The sequence below is a fragment of the Rhinoraja longicauda genome, chromosome 7, assembly GCF_053455715.1.
Source record: "Rhinoraja longicauda isolate Sanriku21f chromosome 7, sRhiLon1.1, whole genome shotgun sequence".
Taxonomy (NCBI): Eukaryota; Metazoa; Chordata; class Chondrichthyes; order Rajiformes; family Arhynchobatidae; genus Rhinoraja; species Rhinoraja longicauda.
In genome coordinates this window covers 28,697,647-28,709,898 of record NC_135959.1, presented here as the reverse complement: position 1 = coordinate 28,709,898, position 12,252 = coordinate 28,697,647, and positions in this window count along the sequence as shown.

Sequence of the window (12,252 nt, the reverse complement as noted above, 5' to 3'; positions counted from 1 at the left end):
TTTCTTGGCCGGTGTCAAATGCTGTAGTTGCTCTTCGCTGGAAGACAGAAAACTCAGTATGATTCTCAGCAGAGATGTCAGAGATTAGAAGATTATCTGAAAAACATCATTTTAATTTATAATTGTTTCCCAAAATGATTTCCCCTGAATTAATCAATCAAATAGAAATGTACAAATTGTGTTAGCAATAATTTAATGGAAAATGAAGAAGGAATGTTCTTTTTTCCACCAAGCATTTGTTCACTGTAAAGAGATCCAGACTTTTTTACCATTTGGCCTAGAGTTTTGCATTACATCAATGGGGTCTGTGTGGAAAGGGTACCCGCTTTCAGGTTCCTGGGTACGCACATCGCAGAGGATCTTACCTGGTCTACCAACACCATCACCACAGTAAAGAAGGCACAGCAGAGACTCCACTTCCTGAGGATCCTCAGGAAAACCAACCTGCAGGAGAAGCTCATGATGTCCGTCTATCGCTGCTCCATCGAGAGTGTGCTGGCATACTGTATAACCACATGGTATGCCAGCTGCTCAGAAAAGGACAGGAAGGCCCTTCAGAGGGTCATCACGACGGCCCAGAAGATCATCGGCTGCTCACTGCCCTCCCTGGAGCACCTGTTCAGCCTACGCTGCCTCAGTAGAGCAGGCAAAATAATAAAAGATCCATCCCACCCCGGCCACCGTCTGTTTGTTCATCTGCCCTCTGGTCGACGTTTCAGGTCGATCAAATCCCGAACAAACAGACTTAAGAACAGTTTTTACCCCAGGGCCCTACGAGAACTGAACACTACCTTCTGCAATAGGCAACACTGTTAAAAAATCTTTTGTACTTAATATAATTGTATTTATTTGTCTTTGCATTTATTGCATATATGTTTGTACGCACCGTCAGGATTTGCTATTTTTTAATTTTGTTGTACTCGTTGCAATGACAATAAATGAATATTATTATTAATATTATTACAGATCTTGGTCAAATGTATGTGTACTTCTAACTGATAACGACTATAAGCCATGTTAGTATCCTTGGCAGCCTCAATTAGCTTCATGTAAGAATCCGAGCTTAACTGACAATAGCAAAACAAGCTGCATAATAGTTGTGATCAAGGATACTTATAAAAAATTAATACCTTTTCTATTTGGATGTTACAATTAGTTTTAAAGCTGATTCTATCTGAAGTCTGGAGAAAGGTCTTGACCTGAAATTTTCTATTCCTTTTCTCCAGAGATGCTGTCCGACCTGCTGAGTTACTCCAACTTTATATGTCTATCCTCTATATATCATCAAGTTTTTCCAAACCTAATTTATGGAATACATTCAGTAAATCCAAACCTAATTTATAGAATACATGTAGAAAATGCTGTCTGCTGGTACATCTTTTCTCTCAAGTGCTGAATACATCCACATTAGGGCTCTGCCCTATCACTTTGTAAAACAAGGCACTGGTCCAAAAACAACAACCGCAACTTCCATTTATGTAATTCCTTTAGCATAGCAAAACTTTCCAAAGACTGGAAGGTCAAACACCACGTCACATTTTGAGGCAGAGGTGTTCCAAGACTTAGCCAAATGGTTGAAAATATCTCAAAGGAGGAAAGAGTGGCAGAGAGGTTTTGGGATAAAATTCCAAAACTTAGAGACTGCCAAATGAAGGCACAATTTTATCAGATCTCAATATTATATCTTGTACTAAATGTGGTACCCTTTATATTGTATGCGCACTGTGGATGGCTTGATTGTATACATGTATAGTCTTTTCTTTGGCTAGATAGCACGCATAAAAAGCTTTTTACTGTACCTCAGTACACCTGACAATAATAAACTAAACTTAAAGTTCATGTGGGAGAAGCAGTTTTACTAGTTTTACCGAAGATAGGCACAAAATGCTGGAGTAACTCAGCAGGACAGGTAGCATCTCTGGGGAGACGGAATGGGTGAAATTTTGGGTCGAGACCCTTCTTCAGACCTAGTTTTACAGAGTTTTTCTCCAGTATGTCCTCTCTGAGTGCTGCCATGACAGTCTCCCTGATTAACAGCACAACTGCTCAACCTTTTTTTCCCTCCCTATCTATCACATCTGAATATCAAACTCTCAGAACATTGAGCTGCCAGTTGTGACCCTCTCACAATCACAGTTTTGCAATGGAAACTCCCTCAAAGCCCCAAGCACCAATCCAGGCTTCAGGTTAATCTGCTTTCTCTACAATACTCCTTGCATTGAAATAAACACACTTCAGACCATCACTTTCACTATATTCCTTCTCCTCACCCTGTCCTTCCTTTGAGACTTACTGGATCTAACCTTTACCTTCCCATCACTTCTTCCAATTTCTGTCCTACTGTTGCTGGATCACACCACCACGCTTTCTGTTCCCTTATTTTGTTTCCAAGTGAAAGAGAATGTTTTCCAGAACAAAAACAGGAAATGCTGGAAAAACTCAGAGGTCAGATAGCATCTCTGGAGGAATGAGCAGAGTTAGTATTCCATCGATGGCCTTTCCACCAGAATTGGGAAAATATTGGGAGGTGATGTGTTTACAGCAAATATCGAATCAGAGAAGCAAGGGTGGGAGGGTGTGGGATGATGGATGCAGAGTTGCACCAATAAGCAAATAGGAAGTTTTGTAATGGTGCAGATTAAATGATGACCGATGATTTGCAAGGCAAGAAGGGGTGGAAATAAAAGAAGCAAAAGGGTACTCTAATAATGGCAGTAGCAAAATCCTTAAATTGTAGCAGAAGGAGTTTTTTTTTCTTCTCTTGCATTGAAATACAAAAATTATGGACAGTCCCTGAAGTAAATCTGACCAAAGCAATTCTCAGTGCATGAGGAAAAGGTGCTGGATTAAAGCCAAAAGTTGCTGATGTCATTCTTACATCAAGGAGTAATTATCACAGAATCTTGTGGGATTTAAAGTCCATGTAAGGAAAACAAATGCTGTTATAATTCCCAGTCTAAACTATGAATAATACCTTACTACCACAAACAATCCATCTCGTATACAACAAGCCCATCCGCTGTTCTTTATTCAGGACTTGGCTTTTTGAGCAAACACCCTTAACTTTGAATCAACAGGAATGATTATGCCAAGTTTTAAAGACATGCTTATTCAAGTCACTACCGATAATTTTCAAAGCAAAACCAAAATAATTGTTTTTATACAATTGCAATTTTTATAGTTACAACCAGTTAAAAAGCCAGATTTTCATCTCAGCCTCTTTAGTTTTTACTTTGTTGACAACTTGTGCTTTTTCTGTCTTTCTCACAACATCAATCAACCTTTTGAATACCATCTCAACGGAATACTAATCCAGATGTTAGTGAGATCAAGACAACGGTCAACTATGTTACCAGCAGTTTTGGGACATAGTCTTGAAAACTAGAAATATATTTGGATATTAAAAATAAGCAATGTCCTAGTGGAAGCGTAGAACAGTGGGTCAAGTTAAAAACCTTGTCCAAAGAGGAAGTACAAGTGGGATGGTCTGAATGTTCTATGTTGTGTGAGATCAGGATTCTTTGGACCAGATCCTCTATTAAAAAGCTGGTGGAATGCAGCACAGGGCTTAGTAATCAGGTCAGACCTAGGATCTTAAAGAAGTTTGCTCAAGATGGGAGTGTATAGTGACGAACAAATGAAATTTCAAGCTAATTGAGCAAGATGCATCTGACACAGCAACCTCACTGTATTATCTACCAGCAGACATTTCATGCGATCAGTAAGATCACGAATAATGACAAAAAAGTAAACCCACTTCTTACTCATTGATCCAGAAAATTTCTATCGTGTGATTCCACTGAGCGATGCAATCAAGTGAGTGGACAAAGGTCGACTAGATGAGGTTGCTCAATGGGGCAACTTCAGAATAGATTTATTTTAATTCTCATTGAGCTCTATGTTACAGCTGCAAAAGGTTTTGTGTTCTTGGCATGAACATCAAAGTCTGGCCGAAACACAAAATATTTCTGTGCTTTTTCAGTAATGATCTTGCTGAGAGCCAATAACCCAAACATTTCTATGAAATGATACCTCAAGAGCAGCTCTGGCACAGAGTATGACAAGCCTCATTTAACCCAAGAGTGTAACAATTTTTGCAGTAAACGGCAAGCAATGCTTACTCAGCATACTGTCTGCTAATCCACCCAGTACTCACTCTTGGTAGGAAAAAAAAACTGCAGATACTGGTATAAATCGAAGGTAGACACAAAATGCTGGAGTAACGCAGCGGGTCAGGCAGCATCTCTGAAGAAGGGTCTTGACCCGAAATGTCACCCATTCCTTCTCTCCAGAGATGCTGCCTGACCCGCTGAGTTACTCCAGCATTTTGTGTCTACTCACTCTTAGTGCTTGATTAAAAACAGATAATGTTGATTGTGGCTGATGTGCCTGAGCCTTTGTTTCTTTTCTGCCAACTGTGATCATTTTTAATGCTGTTTTCTACAGCAATATCCATAAGTACAATCTTTAGCCTGATTACCTGGAGTCATTCTTGCTCCCAGCCAAAGCAGCCACTCAATTATGTGGTTGTTAAACCTCAAGAATGGAAAGATATTTGCTTCATGAACATCAGATATGTGACCTGTAGGAGGCATATATGTTGGAAGCTGTTTACTAAAAAAAAATTTTGTTGCGATTTTTTGCCCTGTTGCCTCCTGAAATCTGTCTGAATGTCCCAACCTGAATCGTCACCTATTCATTTTTTCCAGTGATGTTGCCTGTCCCACTGAGTTACTCCAGCATTTTGTGTCTAACATTTGATCCAATCTGCAGGATGTTAGGCCAAAGGTAAGCCCAAAGGTCTCAGCCCAAAGGTACCCATTACAGCACCCACATTGGTATTTTACTAAATGATTACCTGGATTGGGCAGTTTACCTAATGATGAATGAGTGGCTAAATTCGAGTGGGTTTTGTTGAAGCATTTAACATCCTGAAGGATCTTGACAGAGCAGATGCAGAGGGAATATTTCCTCTCATGCTGGAATCTAGAAGTATGTGTCACCGTTTAAAAATATGGGGATTGAAATCTTTCCTCTCGGAGGGCCGTCAGTCTTCGGAACTTCCTCAAAGAAGGGTAAAGCAAAGAGATTACTTTTAAGATTGGTAGATAGATACTTGATAAGCAAAGGGGGAATTGTTACTATGGATGGAGAGAGACTCGGAGTAAAGGTCAGAATCAGATTAGACATGATCTCACGAAGTTGTGATGCAGGCCTCAGGGGTCAAATTACCTATTCCTGCTACTAATCCGTATATAGCATCCATGGATTCTTCTTAATATTATCACCGCATAAGGCTGGTAAACAAAATGGGACTTGTAACCAAACATCCTTAAAGATATACACGCAATACAGATGGTATCTTTGTTAGCTCTATCATGTCCATTCTGATTACTTCAAAGCTTAATAAGATGGCAACATCAACAGGAAAGAAATTCATTAACATGTCCCTTCAGGACATGTTGATTTTCTGCAGCATTTTCAAGAAAAGCATTTCATCTGTCTTTCGCTATGATAGAAAAGCGTTGAAGGCAGCCATTCTCTGCCAGAAACAGTTGAGAGAAGGTTTCCTCGAATTAGACAGATTGCCTTATCATGAGCCAATGGATATCTAGGCATATCCTGTTGAGTTAAAGAGAGCGAGAAAAGGCTTGATTTAAGTGGACAAGGTTCTGAGAGGATTTGAAAGGGTGGATGTGGAGGGACATTTCCACATGGGAGAATCTACAGTAGAACCTTGGGTCATTCATTTAAGACAGAGATGTGACAAGAATCTTTCCCTCATGGCATATAACCCAGGTTGTGTCCCAAAACAGAGAAATGTTAAATCCACTATCCATTTTAAATAACCTATTTATTATATTTGTGGATCAGTATGGGAGATAATTCACAGTTGCAAATTATGATAAATAATTAATTGTGGTATTGATTCAAGAAATTTGCTCACTTTCACTGGTTTTGACGGTAAAGCCCTCACCCTTTATATTAATAATTATAAAATCGCATTTCCAGTAACATTTTCCTCCTCAACCTTAATTTTTAGCAGTCCTATTATTAAAAAAAACATTTCCTCCAACTCCACCCTGAACAAGAGTCAGGCAGAATTTCCCACGGTGTACAATTGTTGTAAGGACAGAGAATTATTTTCCAAATCATACTTCATCAGCGATCCCTGAATACTAGGATGTTCTCCACCACAGATTTACATTTGAGTCCTTAGATGACTCAAAAATCTAATCCTGGAATTACAAATGTTCCTGCAGGTCACATGACTCTCCTTCCTCTTCTCTGACTTTTCAGATTTCAGTCAGAGTTCTGCTCCTCAAATCTGACCACTGCCTGATGTAGAGTGTGGTGCAGTTGATGCCAATTGATCACTTGTTTCTCCCAGCTTGTGATCTCTATGATATCCTTGCAATACATCTTTATATCAAAGATAGCCATAAAATGCTGGAGTAACTCAGTGGAACAGGCAGCCTCTCTGGAGAGAAGGAATGGGTGATGTTTCGGGTTGAGACCCTTCTTCAGACTGATGTCAGGGGGGAGGGAGATAGATAGATAAGGAATTTTAAGGTGTGACAACAAGGCAAAGGGAATGGAGATCAAGGAAAATGTAGAATAGATCATTGTTAGCTGGCAGAAGGTAAACACAAACCAGAGATAAAATGTAGTTGGAAACAGTAAGACTGGTCGAAGAACTGGGAAGGGGGAGGGATGGAGAGAGAGGGAAAGCAAGGGTTACTTAAAGTTATACAGGAGTCTACACCTGGAAAAGCAGATACAGTAGATGAGATTGGAGGAGGTGCAAGTGAATCTCTGCCTCACCTGAAAAGACTGTCGGGGTCCTTGGACAGAGTCAAGGGGGGAGGTACAAGGACAGGTGTTGCATTTCCTGCAGTTGCAGGGAAAGTAATTTTTATATCAATATAGATCTTGAGATGAGGGGAGAGTCAGAAGGCCCCAGGTAGGGCAGAGCCAAAAACCCACCTTAGAGGAGCCAAACACATCCTATCAATTGACAATAATTGTATCCCCGCTATTCATCTGGGTGTTCTCAAAATGAACGCAAGAATTATTGAAAAATGTGAGTCTTTATTCTTCTGCCCTTGAGTTTAGTTTAGTTTAGAGATACAGCATGGAAACAGGTCCTTCGTCCCACCAAGTCCATGCCAACTAATGATCACCCATACACTAGTTCTATCCTACACACTAAGGACAATTTACAGAACTCAATTAACCTACAAACCTGCACGTATTTGGAATGTGTGAGGAAACCGGGGGACCCGGAAAAAACCTACGTGGTCACTGAGAATGTGTAAACTCTGTACAGACAGCGCCCTACTCACAATGGAACCCGGGTCTCTGGCGCTGTAAGGCTGCAACTCTACCGCTGCGCTACTGTGCCGAGTTAAGGATGGTAAGTTAATCTGTTTCAGGGGCACAATAACTACAAAGTGTTTGTGCACAATAAGCTTCATATGTAGATTTGTTTAATCTTCACAACAGGGTCTTGCAATGCCTGACCATGGTTTGCAAAACAGAAATCAGCTTGACACCTCATTTCCAAATAGAAAAAAAATCACCTGACACAGCTTAGCAAAAGATGGCAGTTGATGGTGGAGAAGACATTGTGATTTTAAATCTCTTTTACTTATTATATGCCTTATATACAAACATATTTATGTTCAATTTCTAACATTTGTAGCAATTACTTTTTTGTTGCTTTTGTAGCAGGCACAATTTTTCCTTGTAATACTTTTTAATCAGTGCTACTTTTGACTGCCAATTTAGGTTTATCAGCTGCATCTAACACTATTTACCTAACTTGGGATATCAGTATTATTACGAAGGTAAGGCTAGAGTTTTCATTTGCTTGCTTTGGATAGTGGACAGAAGTAATTTATGTAAAGTTTTTAATGTCCCTCAGAAACACAAATCTGTCTTGGAAATTGCTGCTCACCCCTAACTCACACACCATTAATGTTTTTCTGTTCGACAACACAGCAGACAGCCCTTATGTAGGCATCTGTAACCATGTAACTTTATTACTTTAGAAACCTATTTGCAATTGCTGTAAAGCAAAATATTTTATTTTTAAGTGCCTGATATAAACTAATACTTGACAATTAACAAAGCAATAATGTTCTCACGATTAAAAGTGACCCTTCTTTAATAACTGTAATAGCTTGCTATAAATATTTAATACTTTCAGTGCAAAATCTGTATAGCACTATTAATTAGATGGATCACTCACACAATGACTATAGTCCTTGTATCTTGAATGACTCGGACCTTCCTAATCAAACCCATGGGAGCTTCCTAATTCAACCTGCTTTAGATTGAAAATCAGCAATTCAACACTTTTAAGAAATAAGATTGGAATTATCTTTGTAATTACTTTGTATTACTTCGTGCAACCTCTTTTTTTACAAAGGAATGAAACTACATTGTAGCTGCAGACAAGATGTCAAATATCTCGATAGGCTGTGGAAGGAAATTGCAAGCTGGAGTGAGAGAGAGGAATGCAGGGATATAAAAGTTAGGTACAGTAAAGAAAAGGTTAAGTGATCGACATATTGTGTTAGCATAGCTAAAGATAACTTCATGGCAATGTGGTGTAGCCTTGAAAAGATAAGATGACTGGGAATGGCCATTTTGCAAAGTGACTATATAATGAAAAGGAAAAATACGAACAGGCAACATAATTAAGAAGTTTCTAGCCTTATAAGGAAAGAAGATTTATTTTATACTAGACCAAGTGGACCGGTTGGGCCCAAACCTCTCTTGCATTCGTGCAGCACCCTCTTCTCCCCCCTCCCCTCTCCCCCCCCCTCCCCCCCTCCCTCCCCCCTCCTTCCCCTCCACCCCCTCTTCCCCTTCCCCTCCCCACATAGATAGGAACAGTTAATATATACTTGGATGTCATTACAAGAACCCAACATTTAGACTTCGGCTTCAGTAAGAAAGGAAATATGAAACAGCATTTATACAATGCCAACATGTTGTCCAAAGCATTCTACTGCTAATAGAGTACTTTCTGAAGAGTATTTACTGTAATAATTTGGGAAACCTACTAAAAAATGTGAAAGTAATAAGTTCCTGGAAACAACAACGTGGTCCAGAAATATGATTGTGTGGCTTGTTTCAGCATCATGTGGCTGCAAATGGAGTTTGGACAGATTGAAGATTGTGATAGCCAGTTCTGTGCTCTCTCACATCACTCTAGAAATTTGACCAGGCACTTCCTGGCATGATTTTTGTTTGTGTGTTGGTTATGGTTTCTGCATCAGACACACATTGAGACATCACTCCCCACGCATCATTTCATGCGGAGCATTGCAGAGGAAATTTCTTCACCCTTGTGGAATTAACGTGTTTTCATAGATCAGCTCCAGACTGAGACCAAACAAAGACAATCCTTGCACCAACCTCATATCACTCCACATTCTCACTATTCTCTGAGTAAATATTTTTGTTTCCTTGAGTATCTTGTAAGATTATATAAAGGCTTTTTGTAATCATGTCCCTCACACATCCATCAAAGCTATCATCATTACAAAAACAACTAACAAGTTGCAAAATTCCCAGATCAAAACCATTTTAAGTCTACAAAATTGACAATGTTATACAGAACAGAAACAGGTCCTTCGGCCCTACTCGTCCAGGGTGACCAAGGTGCCTTCTTAAGCTGGTCCTAACCTGCTAAACCTTTCCTGTCCATATACTGGTCAAATATATATTTTAGGAATTGTAACTGTTCCACGTGCCTTCTTCACCAAAAAATGAAAAGCAACTGTACAGCAAAATGAACAGTCAACATCTCAGGTCAAGACCCTTCATCTGTTGTGTTCCTCCAGCTGCTTTCCTTTTTTTTTTGCTGTAGATATTGGTCCAACTCCAGTTCAAGTTCAACCCCTCCCTCTTGTACAGGTCACCTTTGCTCCAGAAAAGATTCCAATTGTCTAATCTGAATTCCTTCCTCCTGCACCAACTTCTCAGACACTCATTCATCTGCTCAATTCTTCTATTCTTACCCTCATTAGCGTGGCACCAGGGATAATCCAGATAATACAACTCTGCTTTATAACCCTGTGGTCCTGCTTTATGACCTCCTGCCTAACTCCATGTATTCACTCTGCATGACTTCATCCATTTTTCTACCTATGTCATTGGCATCAATGTGTGCAATGACCTCTGGCAGTGCACCCTCCCTGTTAAAAAAAAATCTGCAACTGACCAGAGACATCCTTAATCTTGGCTTGCAAGAGACAACATACTGTCTTGGAGTTTCACTTGTTCAGAGTCTTATAGGAGGATGACACAATTGAGTGTATGTATTGGTATTGGTAATGGTTTATTATTGTCTTGTGTACCGAGATACAGTGATACCTTGTTTTTGCAAGCTATCCTGACAAATCATACTATACGTGAGTATTGCAGCTCCTTATGGACCGCAATAAGGAACTGAGGTTGCAGGTGGATCACCTCAGGATTATCTGGGGGTGAAAGTGTGTCATAGGTAGAAGTTACAGCCAGGTGGTCACACCTAAGGTACAGGCAGCAAGTAGATGTGTGACCAGCAGAAAAGGGAATAGGCAGAGAATGCAGGAATCCCCTGGGACCATTCCCCTCAACAACTGGTGTGCTCCTTTGGGTGCTGTTGTGGGTGAAAAATGGTCAGGGAAGAACAGCAGTAGCAATTGTCTGGACAAATTTGGTTTCGTTTGTTTCAGAGATAGAGCATGGAAACAGGCCCATTGGCCCACTGATTCCATGCCAGCTAGTAATCACAGTACACTAGTTCCATCCTACACACTGGGGACAGTTTACAGAAGCCAATTAACCTACAAACCTGCACGACTTTGGAATTTGGGAGGAAACCGGAGCACCTGGACAAAACTCACACCGTCACAGGGAAAACGTAGAGACTCCAAACTGACCGTGGTCAAGATTGAACCTGGGTCTCTGGTGCTGTAAGGCAGCAACACTACTGCTGGACCACTGTGCTACCCCAGTGAAATGTTGGGCCTGATATGATGTTGTGACCTTTGTGGGAACATGGTTGTGGGAAGGACAGGACTGGCAGTTCAACGATCTGGAATTGTGATATCTCAGATATGATATAGAGGGAGGGAATAGAGGTGGAGGTGTTGAGCAACTATTCAGGAAGACTATCACAGTGGCACTCAGTGAGGTCATTCTGGGGGGTTTGAAATGTTTTTTGAGGAAATGACGAAGGTGATCAATAAGGGTAGGGCAGTTGTCCACATGGATTTTAGTGAGGCACTTAATAAAGTCCCCTACGGTAGGCTGATCCAGAAGATTAAAATGCATGGGATTAACAGTGACTTGATTGTATGAATTCAGAACTGGCTTACTGAAAGAAGACAGAGGTTTATCGTGGAAGGACAATATCAGGCTGGGGGAGATCTATGACCAGCGGAGTCCCGCAGTGATCTTTGCTGGGACCCCTGCTGCTTGTGGTATATATAAATGACTTGGATGTAAAGGTGGAGGGGTTGATTAGTATGTTTGTAGATGACACCAACATTGTTGGGGTCGCAGACGGTGATGAAGGCTGTGAAAGTACACAGTGGGGTGGATATAAATTGGCTACAGAAATGGGCTAAGAAATGGTTTTAAGGCGAGAGGGCCAAAGTTTAAAGGAGATGTGTGGAGCAAGTTTTTTTATGCAGAGGGTGGTGAGTGCCTGGAACATGCTGCCTGGGGGTGGTTATTGAGTAAGATAAGCGAGTGATATTATTGGACTTTTGGACAGGCATAGTATATGCAGTAAATGGAAGGGTATGGATTATATGCAGGCAGATAAGAGTTTGTCGTGGCATCATGTTTGGCACAGACATTGTAGCTCCAGGAGCCTGTTCTTGGGCTATACTCCTGTATGTTCTATTATGAACATAGGCCGAGCATGCCCACGGCAGACAAAGGAATTGCACAACAGAATAAGATATGCCAATCATGCCACCTATAGTGGAAGAAATCCAATGGAGGGCTGGTAAGCAGACCATCTATGGGAAGCAATGCACTGCATCGACGGTGGAGCAGGCCGCTGGAGGCACTGCAGCAGCCTGGGGCTCAGCTGGACCTGGCGGCGGAGGACGTCGTGACCAGGCTAGGCCAGGCCGACGCCACAACGCCATCAGGACAACGGGCCTTCATGGTCAGGCCAAGAACCCTGCACTTACAATAACTGGGACTTGAAAATGCCACCAAACTGGCGACTCTGTAAAC